Here is a 13,559-nt window from a genome sequence, read left to right as displayed (position 1 = left end):
GCAATGGAATTGGCCTCTGTAGATGGAGGGCTCTGAAACCACGCACCTCGAATCAATGTTCCCTCCTCTCAGTTGTTATTGTGAGACATTTTGGTCGCTGTTTTAGTCAGCTTTTTACACCCTCTCCCATTTTAGGGGAGTAAAGTTTTATTTGAGGGTTCATAGACCATAGACGGTTCCTGCATTCAGCTGGGCTTGAGTTGAGGCAGGACATCTCAGTGGAAGACTGTGATGGAGGAAAGCAGCTCACAAGATGATCAGAAGCAGAGAGAGGTCTCCACTTGGTCAGACACACATATATACCCCATAGCTACGCCCCCAATGAACCACTTCCTCCAGCCACACACCACCTGCCTCCAGTTACCTCTCAGTTAATCCCATCAGGTAGCTGATTAGGATAAGGCTCTCATTACCCAATCATTTCTCCTCTGAACCCTCTCCCATTTTTTTCACATGTGAGCTTTTGGGGGACACCCCCACACAAACTGTAATAATTACAGTGATTCAAAATCAGATTAAAACATGGAGCAAATGGCCCAAACCTCCAAGGAAAAGCAGGAAAGCACAAGGACTATCCTTTTGATGTACTGTGATAAATTTCATAAGGCCAAACATAAAAAGAGGATTTATAAAAGTGGGAAGGTAATTACTAGCAGAGAAATAGATTCCTATCAGATAATATATTGGCAAAACTGGATTCAAGAAGTCAGCAGGACAAAATTTTAAAGGAAAATTATTTTTGAATTTCTAATTCTATAGTCACCCTGCATACCATTTTGGAGTGAATGCAATTTTGTTCAGTGACATAAAGCTATAAGGATAACATCTGTAAAATACTCAGCAAAATGAAAATATAAGTTATAATTTATGAGATATCTGGAGAAGTAAAAGACAAAATCTCTAATAGTATATATAGGTTCAATGTAAGTCAAGTTTGATTTTTATAGTAAGCATAAGTACATTCAGTTTCCCTAGTGAAATATATAGATTGTCAGATTACACATGGAGGAAAATAATTCTAGGGCATCTGTAAAAAAACTTTTAAAAATATAACACAAGATTAAAAGATTGAAAATTAAAAAACAGGGGACACAAAATACGAGGAAGAATTGTGAAAAGTGGTTGTATATGTTATGATCTTAAACAACATAAACAGCAAGGATAAATATATCGAAGTGCCATGTAATATTTCTGGCTTGGGTGGTACATTAATGGATACTCATTTTACACATGAATCATTTGTATGTATCACATTTTGGGATTTATAAATACAAATAAAATATAACCTAATCTTCCTTGAACAAATTTAAGATTTAAACATTTTCATTGAAATAATACAAGGTATTAGTTACGTGTATGTGTATATTCTTTTTATTATACACACGATTTTGCTCTATAAATTCTCTCTGTATTTAAATTTCCAGTGTACTTAAATATTTAAACTTAATGTTGAATAACAAAGTAAATCTCCTTTATAAATGATGACATTGTCTATGTTTATTGAGGCCATTGCTTTGTTTTTAATGTTTCACACCTTTCTTTTAAAAATTAAAACATCTATTTCAAGCTATCTTCATTTAGACATCTGATACTATTTAAACTTTCATAGTTGATTTTTTAAAATTTGCTTATAAAATAGGATGTTAGCATTTTAGAACAGAGCATATACCCATAATCGAATAAAAATGTTGTTGATGTAGAGACTTCCATAAATACATTAAAAAAATAAGCAAAAGTTGCCAACTCACTGAACACAGTTTTTAGAAATGCATATTAAATGCCCAGAAGTAGTCATCTTTATTACCCCTGACTTCTTGACTCCCTCTGTAATAGCAGTGAGGCAGACTTGAGTGAAGTTTAGCCTTGAACAGTTCTCTTCATGAAAGTTTCTGGGTGGTCAATTTTCTGAGTCCTCTTCTTTCTAGAAGTATTTCTTGTTACCATTGTCTCATGATTGATTATTTAGTTAAATAAATCATTTCAAATCTGGAATGATTGTTTTCTTCCTTCAGCTCTTTGACAATTATCCCTCCTTACACATATTCATTGTCATAGTAGCTCTAATTATTTTTTGGATTTCATCTAGACAAGAGGTATCAATTTGCCAGTTTTGATACGAATGGGCTCATCACTTTAAAAAATTTTTTTTAATTGTATATCAACACAATATCTTTTTTTTTCCATCTTTCATACATTTGATTCAAGTGAGTTATGCATTTCCATTTCAGTGGTAGAGTGCTTGCTTCCCAGGAGGCACTGGGTTCAATTCTCAGCACCACATAACATAAATACATAAACTAAAGATATTGTGGGAGCACTCTACCACTGAGCTACAGCCCCAGCCCTCATCACTTTTCATGTGTGTGCCCAGGCCCTCCTTTGGTATCAAAGGAGTTTCCTCATTAGTATTCAGTTTGATTTGTTTCTGTATTGTTTCTCTTTTGCTGTACAATTCTGGTTCTGAAGCTAGATTATGCTATTATTGCCTGTTCTCTTCATTTCCTAATGAACAAGTTATTTTCTTCTTTATAAGAAATCTTACTATATTTTAGTCCCATACTAATTATACTTATTGATTTTTTTCTTAGATGTTTGTCAAATTATGAAAATATTAACTCTTTATTTCCCCATATAGTTTTTTAATAAACATTTATATTTGAGGTTCTTTTTTTTCTTTTCTTTATAATTTTATATTTTTATTTTGAAGTTTAAAGAACTTATAGAAAATAAAGTGGACTATTAAGTCTCATGGAAAGATAAGAAAATTAAGAATTGCTTTGTTGTCAACCAATTTTTACATGTTTTCTTTAACTGTACATATGTTTCAAAACCGATATGAATAATAATTTCCAATTACAAATAAATTCTATTGAAAAATTCTTTTTCTTTTTTTTTTAAATTTGTTTTACTTAGTTAAACGTCATAGTACAGTGATCTTGACATATCACACATTTGAATCAGATGGGATATAATTTCTCATTTTTCTGAGTATACAGGTTGCAAAATCACATTGGTCATGTGGTCACATATATACACACAGTAATAATAATGTCTGTTTTATTCTACTATCCTTCCTATCTCCCCAACCCCTCCCCTCCCTCCACTTCTCTCTACTTAATCTAGGGTAACACTATTCTTTTTTTCCCTCATATCTTCATACATGTATTTTGTATAACAATGAGAATCTCCTTCCACCATCCATTTCAAAAAAATTTTTATCATCATTTGCTTTTAATTTTTCTTTTTATTTTTGGTACTGGGAATTGAACCTAGGGACATTTAACTGCTGAGTCATATCCCAGCTCTATTTTGCATTTTATTTAGAGGCAGGGTCTCCCTGAGTTTCTTAGGGCATCCTTAAGTTGCTGATGCTGGCTTTGAATTCGAGATTGTCTTGCCTCAGCCTGTTGAGCTGCTGGGATTACAGGCATGTGCTAATGTGCCTAAATTTAAAATATTTTCAAGAGATTGAGCCTTACTTGCCTACCTACATTTAAATACTCAGTGTTGTAGCTTTCACAATTTAATATCCTACTTCTTACAATTTTATTTTGTTTCATCTCTTGTTTTAAAATATTTTTTTCAAGGGAGTTATGTAATTGCTATAACTTTGAATTCATAGAGCTTCTAAGCATTACCTTGCTTTAAATGTATGTGAAAACAACTTTTGTGGTGGTGAAGTTTTAAAATTATGATATACTTTTCTCAAAGAATTATAGACATTTTTTGATTCTTTTTTCATTTTTTTGATAGAATGAAACCAAGATTATGGATTTTTCTCTCCATATAGGATATCCCTATGTGTATTTTTCTTATCAACTTCACATGCAAAAATTTAACAGTTATATATTCATATGTGTACGTATGTAGGCATTTTACATTAAAATAAGAATTTAAGCATGATACATTCTTTTAATAATTTTAATGTGTCCTGTTCTTCATCCTTGCATAAATCAGAATATCTGACAGCCTATCACATCTTTTTTGTAGCTGTCTAATTTCTAAGTCAGAAATTATACCCATGCTTTAGTTACTGTAGTGGAAGAATCTTTAAATTTTGATCATTAAATATTGCTAATTTATTTAATTGTTAAATTTTGTCATTTAGAAATAAATAGAGTAGAATTAGATAAGTGATTTTGATGATTGAAAGAGTTTGTGTTTTGTTTTGTTTTTAAATTCCTCCTTATATATGTGGTGGTCTCTTACACAACTACCATGTTATTAATTACATAGCAATAATGCTTGAAAATTTTGTGTTTTTATTTGTACAAACATCTGAAAATACAGGGAAGGCTAACACCTTGTTTATATTTTTAATTAAAGTTTTGTATTTTCATCATTGCAAACATTCAAATATAAGTATTTGTAATATAGCATAAGATAATCTTTAAAATGTAAAATAAGTGTTATTTGTTTTATTGAACTTGTGGTAGCTGAAGGTAATTGAACTGTGTGTGAAGGTGTTTTATTTGAATAGAGAGATCTGACACTACCAAGGATGAAGCTCAGTCCATGTGAGAATTATTAACAATTTTATTGCAGTCTGGAATGGGGAACTAAATAACTCAGATAACTGGATATATTAGGAATTACAGTAGTGTGACTATAGCCCATCTGTTTTCTCTTGCAAAAGCCAGATTAAAAAATATGTATATATTTATGTATTTATTTGACTGTTTTAGTTCCTTTGTTAAAGAAAAATCAGAAGTCCTTCATGATATACTTTAATTATTAACTTGGCCATTTCCAATTTCTTTGATAAATCGCTTCAGAAAAGAAACCCAAAGTTTTTCTTGTTTAAACTTTTACTTTTCATTGAAGTACATTAAGTGATTGAAATTCAGTTTTAAAATCCCTTGCTTTTATTTTCAGTTCCTCTGTCAATCTTTCAACAATTCACTTGACCTTTCTTTTCAATTGGTAATAGTGGTGGAAATAATGACTTTCTTCTACAATAATCATCATAAGAGAACAAATAATTTTTATAATGACAGCCTGCACTTCCTGAAGAAATGTTCTATAAAAGCGATTTATTATCATTATTATATAATTTTCTTGTGTGTAAGGCAGTGTAATCATGAGACCTCACTTTTATTTCTGGTCCTTTCTGAGGACGGCTGAGTGACCTTAAATGTGTTTCTTAAACCTCTCATTTGTCAGACCTGATGAAATCAATGTATGTTTCATGCTTTAACTTTTTTCTTTTTTTGAGAGAGAGTTGTATGACTTAGGATGTCTCTTTTCTCCTGTCCTCATTCCATTAATTCTTCCTGGTACTTGATGAGGCACCATTTTTTACTCAGAAGAGTCAAGTCTCTGACTAATTTTTGAATTGCTTTTTCTATTTTTGCTGCTTTCACTCCTTTTGAAGTCTTTAAGTAGAGTACATCTGTTCTCTTGAATTTTCTCATTTATTTTTTTTTCCTTTTGTTTTTATAAGGACTCTAGATTTAAGTCAATTTTCTGAAGTAACTGCTTTGTTGGAAATGGAGTACATTGAATTAAAAACTTTAGCAGTTTTTTAAAATAGAATTAATATGTTTACTTTAAATTTAAAGGCATATTTGTTTTATTATTTCAACAAAGAATGTAGTATTTTATGTCATTTTATTATCTGACAATTGGTTTTGTCACTAGCCTTTAATCAAACAGATGGCCTTTTTTATTATATTATATATTTTTTAATTTGTTCTAATTATTTAATCATGACAGCAGAATGCATTTTGACACATTGTATACAGAGCACAACTTCTCATTTCTCTGGCTGTACATGATGCAGAGTCATACTTTCCTACCCACACACCATCTCTCCTCACTTCAATCCCCTTTGACCTTTGCCCAGTCCAAAGTTCCCCCATTTTCCCTGACCTTCCTGCCATCAAGGATCAGTATCGCTCATTAGAGAAAACATTTGGCCTTTGTTTTTTTGGTATTGGCTTATTTCATTAGCATGATATTCTCCAGTTCCATCTATTTACAGGAAAACACCATAATTTCATTCTTTTTTAAGGCTGAGTAATATTCCATTGTGTGTGTGTGTGTGTGTGTGTGTGTGTGTGTGTGTGTACCACAGTTTCTTTATCCATTCATCTTTTGAAGGGTATCTAGGTTGGGTTCATAGCTTAGCTATTGTAAATTGAGCCACTATAAACATTAATGTGGCTGTGTCACTGTAGTATGCTGATTTTAAGTCCTTTAGGTATAAACCTAGGAGTGGTATAGCTAGGTCAAATAGTGGTTCCATTTTAAGTTTTGTAAGAAATCTCCATACTGCTTTACAGAGTGGTGTGGAGATTTGCAGTCCTAACAGCAATGTATGAGTGTAGCTTTTTCCCTACATCCTCGCTAACACTTATTGTTTCTTGTATTCTTTATTTTTTGGTGGTGCTGGAGTTTGAGTGCATGGCCTTGTAAATAGTAGGCAAGCACTTTACCAATTGAGCTACACCCCTAGGCCCATTGTTGCTTGAATTCTTGATAATTGCCATTCTGACTGAACTGAGATGAAATCTTAGAGTTGTTTTGATTTGCATTTCTCTAATTGCTAGAGATAATGGACATTTTCTCATATATTTGCTGTTTGATTGTATTTCTTCTTCTTTGAAGTGTCTGTTAAATTCCTTGCCCATTTTTTGATTGGGTTATTTATTTTTTGGTTGTTAAGTTTTTTTTCTTTATATATCCTAGAGATTAGTGCTCTATCTGAAGTGTGTGTGGTAAAGATTTTCTCCCATTCTGTAGGCTATCTCTTCACATTATTTACTGTTTCCTTTGCTGAGAAGAATCTTTTTAGTTTGAATCTGTCCCATTTTTTGATTCTTGATTTTACTACTTGTGCTTTAGGAGTCTTTTAAGGAGGTTAGGTCCTAAGCCAACATGATGAACATTTGGGCCTTTTTTTTTCTTTTTTCTCTTTCTCTCCCTTCCTTCCTTCCTTCCCTCCCTCCCTCCCTCCCTCTCTTTCTGTCTGTCTGTCTGTCTGTCTTTTTAATATTAGACACAGGGTCTCTGTTTCAGTGCCTACGTCTTTTATCCCCATTGAGTTGAATTTTATGCAGTATGAGAGAGAGGAGTTTATGTTCACTTTCCTACATATAGATTTCCAGATTTCCCAGCACCATTTGTTGAAGAGGCTATCTTTTTTTCCAATATATGTTAGGCGCCTTTGAGTAGTATAAGATAACTGTATTCTTGTGGGTTTTTCTCTGTGTCTTCTATTCTGTACCATTGGTCTACATGTCTATCTTGGTGGCAATACCATGCTGTTTTTGTTACTGTTGTTCTGTAGTATATATACTTTAAGTTCTGGTATTGTGATGCCTCCTGCTTCGCTCTTTGGCTATTCTGGGTCTCTTATATTTTTCCAAATGAATTTAGCATACAGGTTTTTATCTAGAGAAATTTTTATTCCAATTTCCTCTTCCCAACATTATTGAAAAAAAAAATGTATCAAAGTCCAAGTATGTACTTTAATTAAGTAGTCTCAATGATTTTTTTCTTTTGCTGATTATAACTATTATGGATGTGCTAAGTACTCCAATTTGATTATTGCACAATATATACCCATGTTTAAATATCACATTGTACCAAATATTAATTACAAGTATGATGTATCAAAATGTTTTTTGAAGACTTTCACTTCTAATGCTGCTTGTTTCTTATGAGCGACTAGTTCATTAAATAATGTTCTATTTTGAGTATTCATAGATGAAATCTTACATTTATTGGCAATTAGTACAGTTTTGGAGTAGAATATGGGAATCACAATCTAAATGTCTGATTTGTATAGACCTTAGTTCTAAATAATAAGGATTTCTTTGTTCCTTTTTTTTTCTTTTATCCTTGATTGGCAAGTTTGGCTTTAGAATATTCTGGTAATTTGTTGAGCTGGGCATATTGGCACATTCCTGTAATCCCAGGTGCTTAAAATGCTCAGGGGGGAGGATTTTGAGTACAAGGCTAGTCTCATCAACTGTTAATAAAATCTTTGAACCGATATGAGGATGAATAAATTAATATAATCTTAATTTTGTGACCATTTCCAGTCTTTTTGACAAATCACTTCAGATAAGAAATCCAAAATTTTTCTTGTTTTAGAATTTAGTTTTTATGTTAAGTACATTAACATAACTTAATGTTAAGTACATTAAGCAACTGAAATTTAGTTCTAAAATTCCTTTTATTTTTATTTCCTTTGTAAAAAAATTGTGTGAGATTAATCATAGGTATCACAACCAACCTTCCTACTAAAATGATGTTTTTATTAAAAACAATATTTGAATACTTTATAATTTTGTAATAATGAACTTAATATTTTACTGTGAAATATGACAAATCCAATAAGGAACACTTAGCTCTTTCCCACACTCCATGAACTCACTGATTTCAAAATATTAGCAAACTAGTAAGAGAATGAAAAAAAATCATATAATGTATTATATTTCATGGATATGAAAATAATAGGATCAGGAAAATTGAATCTAGCTCTATTAAAATACACTGAGTCTTTCTAATGATAAGAACATTAAATAGGAAATATCCCATTTTGAAAATACTTTCAGTTATTATAAGTGGTGAGAGAAAATTTGCATCTTATACAATTTTCCACTTTATTAACTTGATTACATTAAAGTAAATTAACAGTATAGGATTAAATTATAATTAAAAATGAAAATCAAGTGCAAATATAAATTGAAGTCTAAATTGGGTTATAAAGAATTTTAAATGCAGCATTCACTTGTCTTTATGTTTTCGAATTATTTCAGGATAATACTGAATTATATAGGTATGTGAACATGTATTCTTACTAGTACATCTATATTTAGGATCAGAAAATGGAACTCCAGAGTGAAGGCCTCAGAAGCAAAGTTAGTCTCTGAAAGTCTCCTGTCCTCTTGCTCCTCCTTCCTTCCCAGCAAGGCATAGAAACTGTAATTTTTAACAAGGCATATCATAGCAATCAGTACTTTTTTTCCTCAAAATAACCATAAAACATGAAAATATTACTGTTAACTCCTCCCCCTGCATTTCTGTTTAAAAGTTGTTTATAAAGGAATTAAAGCCCTCCTTCAGAAGTGTCCTGGACCCAAAGGTAATGGAGATGACAACAGGGTGGCTAAAAAAAATCTGAACAGGCAGGTTTTGTTGGGTTTCCCTTCTCAATTACTTTGAGATCATACTTTTTCTTTTTTTAGTCACATCACATTTTTACATGACTGCCCAGAGTTTATTGAACCTAAGCATAAATATGAAAATTTCACCCCAAGTCCTTGTGTCTGTCATCTGAAGCCTCCTTGTCACATGAAGCCATGACCCAATAGTTTCTTTTTTTCTTTTCTCCTTGTTAATTGGTCTTTTGCTGCAGGGGTATCAGCCATGTCCCTCTATTAATGAACAGAAAGGGATCACCCCATTTTTACTCTTACATATAAATCTCAGTAATTCAAACAATTTCCAACTTATTTCTTTTCTTTTTTTTATTGATAATTTTGGTTCTAGATGATATTTGTTGGCAAAATATTTGAACTGGTAAATGGATGAAGGGAATATGCATCCTTCAGTTATCCTTTTTGGAATGAATTTATTTCTCTGAATAATTGCAATTGAAGGTTTTAATTACATGACACTATTTCAAATTGGTTGTGACAATTGTAGTGGGATTCAGCCGTCTGTTGATATCTATGTGAAGTTGGTTCCAGGACCCTCAACTTCACAATATCAAAATCTGTAAATGTTCCATATCTAAAATCTGTAAATGTTCCAGTCCCTTATATAGAGTAGTGTTGTATTCTATGAGTAAAGTATGGATGAGATGGTTAATGGAATGGAGTCCCTTTTTCAAATATGTTTTATAACCACTGTGAATGCCCTTGATTTGAAGAAAGAAAAAAAGTAAGACATTGCATAATCCTTATTTTAAAAGATGTTGTAATTATTATTCCTGGACTGAAAGAGGAGGGTTCCTTTATTTTAAAAGTAGATGGGTATATAAAAGTAAATAGAGTGGAAGATATACTCAAAAATAATAAGATAAAAATTGTAAAGAAATTCAATACTGGCTTCTCAGTACATTTTTCATTGGACAAAGACCAACAAGAAAGAACATAATCTATCAAAACTTTCTGCCTATGAAAAAGTATTTTTAAATGGTTATTATTGCATCAAATCTCTCTTGACCGAATTTTACTGAGAAAAATCAAGATAAAAATGTCAGGAGACTATTTCAGGTTTTTGGAACAAGACATATATTAAAATTTGCAACTATAAATTTAAAGGGCTATGTATTTAAAAGGAGGTCTCACAGGATCTTTGGTTCAACTCCTGATTTAAAAGGAAACTAGATATTTCAAATGTTATGTACTATATATCTTAAGGATTCCCATGATCCATGAGTTTTGTTTGAGCTATGCAAGTTAATTCTTCAAATAGGCCCAAATAAGTGTTTGCTATTATTACTTTCAGTTGAAATGTTAACAATTGAAAACTTCTGTTTTCATTCATTTTCCTTTGGCATTATATAAATGAAAGCTTTTAGGTGTTACCTATACAAGAATTCAGGGTAGAACCAAAAATTTTTAGAAAGGAATTGTTGGATATAGGAAAATATTTTTAATATTCTGTTAAATACAAGTGGTGAGGAGGTTAAAAGTGTAATAAAACACAAGAAGGAAGCAAGCACTATCTAAAGGGTAAAAATATAAAATAGAAGTGAAGGAAACAAAGTAATCAGTAAAATTAAAGGGTAGAAAATTATATAAATGGCTAAAATTTAAAATAAATAATACATATCTAAAAATAAAGTTAGTGAAATGTCATGTAAAATATTAGAGGTTTCTTTATTTTTTAGATTAAAAGCTTAAGATGAATAGGTACAATATATGGGGAATTAAAAGCAAGTTTTAAACATTAAGAAAATATTAAACACTGAAGATTAGGAAAAAATGGAAATAATTTCCACGTTTTTTCTAAAACCAGTATGTTTTTGTCTTTTATTATATTTTAAATTTGTACATATTTGTGAGGTTCATTATAGTAATTCAGTACATGTATGCATTGTACAATAATCAAATATATATATATATATATATATATATATATATATATATATATATATATATATATAATCTCCACTAATCATTTTTATGAACTGGAAATTTTGTACTATATTTTTTTCAGTAATTTTGAAGTGTATCATAGGTTGTAGCCCAATCGTACCCTACATAAATTGTAAAGAGGAACCAAGAGTGATTTCTCCCCTCCAAATGTGTTTTTGGTGCCCATAGGGAATTTTTTCTACCTTTTTCAGTTTCTAGTGACTATCATTCCATTCCATTATTCTGCAATGTTGAATTCTTGGTTTTCACAACTAAGTGAGAACATGTGGTAATTTTCTTTTTTATGTGTCAGACTCATTTCTGTGTTGCCGAAGATAACAGAATTTCATTCTTTTCATGACTTAGTTGTATTCCATTGTGTAAATATGTCACATTTTATCCATTAATCCAGTGAATGGTATTTGGGTTGATTCTACATTTTGGCAATTGTGAATAGTTCTGAAATAAACATTGGGCAATGGCAAGAACCTTTTTTTAAAAAAAATGAATTCATCTTCTTTTTTTAATATATAAGTAGTAATGGAATTGATGGATCATCTGCTAGTTTTACTTTCAGTTTTTTGAGGAATCTCCACAGTGTTTTCCATAATGGCTTTACTAATTTACATTTCCATCAACACAATATGAAAATTTGCTTTTCTCCATATCATTGTCAGCATTTGTTATTTCTCATATTTATTGATTACCATTCTAATTAGGACGAGATAATACCTCATTGTTTGTGATCAGAATATTGAAATCTATTAAATGAGATCCAGGGAATTGTAGACTGACTCTCCAAGAGCAGCAATGTTTTTAAACAATTTAGAAAGCACTCTATGAAATTAAGAATCATTTTATATTATAGAGTATCCAGAAGATAATTTATAATAATATCAATGATTTTTTTAAAAAATTATGTCTTTCTGACTTTCAGCCAGATAAGTAGTCAGATATTGTATTGCTATATGGGAAGAAGGTAGGCTAAAGATCAAAAGAAACAAATGAAACTCCCTCTCCCAATACTGTAAGAACCATGGCTAGAATGCCAAAGATGTATGACCCTGAGCAGGCTATTTCCTCTTTGCTTTGGAAGCTTCCCCCCATTAACTAATGCCACCACAAAGTATACTTCTGATTACCTCAAGCACCATCAGAAAAGTCTTTCCAGCCTCTGTCTTATCATTCTGATTGCTTATAATAAATCATCTGATTCACTCTCCAACCTTGTATGAGCCCTGACAACATACAACTAATCATCCATGATCTAATATTCTATTATAGGTGGATCCAAGATGGCGGGCCAGAGGGAAGCAAGCATTCTGTGTTGCTCTGCGATTCTGATCTCAACTAGTGGGAATACTGCTTCTGTGAGAGTGATAGAGAACCCCTACACAGCTGCTTTTGGGCAGAAATCACCAGGGCTGCGACCCCACACAGGGCTCTGGGCCTCAGTCCAAATTAGAGTAGGATTTTCGACTCTAGACACTCAACTTGTGACTACTATCCCATGCAGGGCTCCAGAGTGCCTTAGCAGGATCACTGCATCAGCACTGGTGCAGAAATCCCAGATGCTTCCCTGCTCCCATACAGGACACTAAGCTGCTACCTACCCAAAGAAACTCTGGCTGTCATTCTTCTGTAGACCCCCACATGGTAGATGGGTGGACCCCCATCTACCAATGTGGGGCTCCCTCATCACTTCCATCTTGTGACTCAGCAGCTACTGCCATAGTCCCCTATACCTTGTAGTCCGCCTGCGCTGGGGACATCCCACAGGCACTGAAGACAACCAACAGCCACAACACTGCACATCACAGGGCTCATCTCTGAACACATTGCACAGGGTCATTGCCAAGCTCCACCAACCCGGACCCAATATCCCAGCACTAGAAGCAGCCTGCCTCCATTTTGGGTCACCTTTCTCAACATCTTTAGTGGGGGCAGCTCCCAGATTAGAACTCCAGCTGGCCAGGTACTGGTTTCCAACTCCCCCCATCTCCCCAGTGGTGATAACTCAGCACAGTAACTGATCAACACAAAATAGCTCTCAGTGAAACAGGTATGCAGTGCAACCAGGGTGCCACCCACGGAAGTCCTGGGAGAGAGGTCCTTTAATTGGGAACTAGTAATGGAGAGGGAGAGGACATAATAGTTTGAAGATTAACAGAGAGACCAGGAACTGGGAAATCTTCAGGCAAGATATCGAGATAGGACCAGGTGCTCAAGTCATACAAGCAGACACAAAAAGAGACCCTTGAGGTACAGTCTCCCTTCAGGTGTCACCCCTCGCTTCTAGGTGCCCTGCACCAGGACCAGCCTTCCTACCCTGGTTACCTTTATCATCCTGAGGGCAGAGATACCAGCTAACAGACAACCCCACCTATAGGATGAGAAGGGAAGCAGGAAAGATACTGATCTCCAGCCCAAAATGTTAACAATCCTGGTTTCTTCTTTTGTGAT

This window comes from Callospermophilus lateralis, chromosome 14, assembly GCF_048772815.1.
Source record: "Callospermophilus lateralis isolate mCalLat2 chromosome 14, mCalLat2.hap1, whole genome shotgun sequence".
Taxonomy (NCBI): domain Eukaryota; kingdom Metazoa; phylum Chordata; class Mammalia; order Rodentia; family Sciuridae; genus Callospermophilus; species Callospermophilus lateralis.
This window is presented reverse-complemented; position numbering follows the sequence as displayed.